This window comes from Tupaia chinensis, unplaced genomic scaffold (assembly GCF_000334495.1).
Source record: "Tupaia chinensis unplaced genomic scaffold, TupChi_1.0 Scaffold149666_1, whole genome shotgun sequence".
Lineage (NCBI taxonomy): Eukaryota > Metazoa > Chordata > Mammalia > Scandentia > Tupaiidae > Tupaia > Tupaia belangeri.
In genome coordinates this window covers 23,913-28,506 of record NW_006209511.1, presented here as the reverse complement: position 1 = coordinate 28,506, position 4,594 = coordinate 23,913, and the positions used below count along the sequence as shown (strand labels likewise).

The window sequence follows — 4,594 nt, the reverse complement described above, 5'->3', positions numbered from 1 at the left end:
CCACGAACCGCGGTCGACTACGTGGGAGTCCAGCGACATAGCCATTACGCTAACTGCTGGTTCCCAGATTTAGATTCTTGATACACCTTTACTTGATTTTTGTCAGAGGTGAGAGGTAGGGGTTCAGATTCATCTTTCTGCAAGTGGAGATCCAGTTTTGCCAGCACCATTTGCTGAAGAGGTTTTCCTTTTCCCACTGAATTGACTGGTAACCCTTGTCAAAGATCAGTTGACTGTATGTTTGGGCATTTATTTCTGGGGACTATTCTGTTCCATTGGTCCACCTGTCTGTTTCTGTGCCAGTACCATGCTGTTTTGATTACCACAGCTTTGTAGAATATTTTTGGGTCAGGGAGTGAGAATTGCCATTTTGATTATATTAATTCTTCCAATCCAGGAACATGGAATATCCTTCCACTTTTTTATGTCATTTTAAATTTCTTTTTTTTTTTATCTTCTTCTTTTTTTTTTCTGGAGGCCTTTAACTTCTTTTGTTAGATGTATCCCTAAGTATCTTATATTTTTTGTGGCTATGGGAAGTAGAACAACGTTTTTCAGTTCTATCTCAGTCTTCCTGTCGTTCGTATATAGAAATGCTATAGATTTCTGGATATTAATTTTGTATTCTGTAAGTTTACTGTATTCATGTATTACTTCCAGAAATTTTTTTATGGAAATAATTGGATCTTCTATGTATACAATCATGTCATCTGCAAATAGAGAGATTTTCACCTCTTCTTTTTCTATTCGAATGCCTTTGATTTTTTTCTCTTTTTTTTTTTTTTGGAGAGATTTTCACTGTAGGGCGCGTGCGCTCGCCAGACAGACAGAGAGAGACATAGAGACAGAAAGCAAGAAATCACCCCCCAGGGGGGATGGTCACGCCGCAATCCCTTCTCCTCCATTCTCCTCTCGGGATCTTGGGCACGCGCCCGGCGTGAATTTTAAGTCACCGGGTCCGGGACATGAACCGCGGTCGACTACGTGGGAGTCCAGCGACATAGCCATTATGCTAACTGCTGGTTCCCTTTTTTTCTCTTTTTTGATTGCCATGGCCTAGACTTCCAGTACTATATTGAAGAGGAGTGGTGAAAGTGCACATCTTTGTCTTTTACCTGGTTTTAGTGGAAAAGCTTTCAGCTTTTCTCCATTGAGGATGATGTTCGCTATGGGTTTTTCATAGATAGCTTTTCTTGTGTTGTGAAATGACCCTTCTATGCTGATTTTGCTGAGAGTCTTGATTATGAAGGGATGTTGTATCTTATCAAATGGTTTTTCTGCATCAATCAACATGGCCATATGGTTTTTATCTTTCTTCCTATTAATATGGTGTATTACATTTATGGTTTTGCATATGTTGAACCAACCTTGCATTCCTGGGATAAAGCCTACCTGATCATGATGTATAGTCTTTTTCATAAGTTGTTGGATATGGTTTGCTAGTATCTTGTTGAGAATATTTGTGTCTATATTCATCAAGGATATTGGTCTATAGTTTTCCTTCCTTGTCCTGTCCTTATCTGTTTTGAGGATCAGGTTGATAGAGGCTTCATAGAATGAATTAAGGAGAGATTCACCCTTTTGGATATTTAGAAATAACTTGAGCATTTGGGGGTTAACTCTTCTTTGAAAGTTTTGTAGAATTCAGAGGTGAATCCATCAGGGCCAGGGCTTTTCTTTGTAGGGAGGTTATTTATAACTGATTCAATCTCTTGGTTTGTTATGGACCTATTCTGACTTTCTATATCCTCCTGGCTTAATCTAGGTAGTTTATACATTTCCAAGCATTTGTCCATCTCATCCAGATAATCATGTTTCTTGGCATACAGATGTTTATAGTATCCTCTGATATTTGTATTTTTACTATGTCTGTTGTTATTTTGCTTGCTTCATTGCAGATCTGATTCCCTTCTCTCTTCTTAATAAGTCTCGCTAGTTGTGTATCAATTTTGTTTATCTTTTCAAAGAACCAGCTTTTCCTTTCATTTATTTTCTGTATAGTTTGTTTATTTTCTATTTCATTTATTTCTTCTTGGATCTTTATTATTTCCTTTCTCCTGGAGTTTTCTGGATTTTTTTTGCTGTTGTATTTCCAATTCTCTGAGGCTTGATGTTAGGTGATCCATTTACCTTCTTTCCATGTTCCTCTTATGTGCACTAATTGCTATGAACTTCTCTCTTATGACTGCTTTAGTAGTGTCCCAAAGATTATGGAAACTCGTGTCCTCATTGTCATTCTCTTTCATGAACCTTTTGATTTCAGTCTTTATTTCTTCAGTAGTTGTGGAGTCATTCAGGAGTAGATTATTTAGTTTCCATGTATTTGAGTATTTTTTAGGATTTCTCTTGAAATAAAACTGGTTTAATTCCATCATGGTTGGAAAAGATGCTGGGTATAGTTTCTATGCATTTAAATCTGTAGAGGCTTGCTTTGTGCCCTATGATGTGGTCAAACTTCAAGAAGGTTCCATGTGGCAGTGAGAAAAAAGTTTATCTCAAGGTTTTTGGATGGATAGTTCTCTAGATATCTAAGTCCATTTGATTTATGAGATCATTTAGATTCTTTATCTCTTTACCTAACTTTTGTCTAGATGATCTGTCCAGAGGGGATAGTGCAGTGTTGAGTTCTCCAACAATTATTGTGTTGTGGTCTATCTCCCTTTTTATTATTATTATTATTATTTTTGGAGAAGTTTTTGCTATAGGGCATGTGCGCTCACCAGACAGACAGAGACATAGAGACAGAAAGCAAGAAATCACCCCCCAGAGGGGATGGTCACGCCGCAATCCCTTCTCCTCCATTCTCCTCTCGGGATCTTGGGCATGCATGCACACGTGCCTGGAGTGAGTTTTAAGCCACCGGGTCAGAGACGTGAACCACGGTCGACTACATCGAAGTCCAGGGACATAGCCATTATGCTAACTGCTGGTTCCCTTTTATTATTTTTTCATCGAACAAGAAGCTATAACTTTCTTAATGATATAAACAGTACAAATTTCAAACCAGGCTGCAGTATTCTTTTGGAACACAAAATAGTCCTCCTTTTCAGATGATTACATTGTTAATTCCATAATAGCATTTACAATATCATTACTGTTGTTCTTCAGGGCTCAGACTGCTTTTGCTCTCGACACTTTTGCTTGTGACATGACCAATTCTATGTCCTTAACTTCCACACCTGTTTCATCAACCTTTTCCTCTTCACTCTCCTCTTGTACAGTTGGAGTCTGTGTGTTTTCTTGAATGTTTGAGACAACTTCACCTTTAACTTTGAAATTTTTAGCAGCTGCTAGCTGTGCTTGCTGAGACAAACCCTCTATTTTGGCTTCCCCAAAAACTATGTAGGTATCTGAAGCTGGGCTCTTGTAGATATCTGGTTTTGTGATGACAAAAAGGATATTCTTAGATTTCCAGATAGTGGCTCTAGTAACCCTTGTAACCTGCCAAAGACCCAGTTTGGACATAGCCTTTCGTGCCTTTTTTTCACTTCGACTCTGTTTTGCTTTACTGACTGGTTCTTCATTGATTTCAGCTGCTGCTGCCAGCTGGGCTTTTTGTGTGGTTGCCTGTGTGGAATCTTGTTCTTCAAGCTCTGGTACTGATTCATCACTGTCAGATTCTGTTCCAGACCCTGTCTCAGCCTGGGGCTTTGGCAACACCTGCTCTGTAGCAGGGACGGTTTCTGTGGCTTCACCAGGCATTTTGTGCAGGGGACGCAGAACCAAGATGGCGGTAGAAAGAGCCTCCCCTTTTAGATTTAGCTGTCTTTCCTTCACATATTTGGGTTCTCCTGTGTTAGGCACATAGATATTAATAAGCATTATACTTTCTTGATCGATTGACCATTTTACTACAATATAGTGCAGTTCTTTGTCTCTTCAAACAGTTTTCTTTTTTCTAAATTTTTATTTTTTATTATCATCATAATCTTCTTTATATTACATTGGATTACATATAACTTTATAGTGTATTACATTGTTTTTTCATAAGGGAATGCCATGCATGTCAGTCAGTACAGAGACATTAATCTCCCCACTTCAACATTCAATATCTTTTCTATGTTTTCCCCAATCATTATTTTTATTATTCTAATTATTTTTTAAAACAGTCAATTTTTGTTTTAAGTCCCATTTTGTTTTAAGTCCCAAATTAGTATTGCGACTCCAGCTCCTTTTTGGTTCCCATTTGCATGGAAAAACCTTTTCCCGACCCTTCACTTTCAGTCTATGTATATCTTTATCCATAAAGTAGGTTTCCTGTAGGCAACAGATAGAAAGTTTTTTTTTATATATATTTCAATTTATTTATTTGCATTCATTCACTATACATCATTACAGCATACAAAATGAGATTTTCCATCCAGAGTACACTGTATATTGTCTCAATAAAGCACATCAATAAACATATTATTATTTTTTTGTTATTTTTTCTTTCAATTTATTTATTTGCATTCATTCACTGTACATCATTACAGCATACAAAATGAGATTTTCCATCCAGAGTATACTGTATATTGTCTCAATCAAGCACATCAACAAACATGTTATTGTCAGCAAATAATCTTCCATTTCTTGTTTTCTGTATGTTTTGCTT

At 37.2% G+C, this 4,594-nt stretch overlaps 1 pseudogene; it reads right to left on the bottom strand.

Moving 5' to 3' along the window:
* Positions 1-3,041: 3,041 nt before the first annotated feature.
* Positions 3,042-3,737, bottom strand: LOC102480590 (nascent polypeptide-associated complex subunit alpha pseudogene; annotated as a pseudogene).
* Positions 3,738-4,594: the final 857 nt, after the last annotated feature.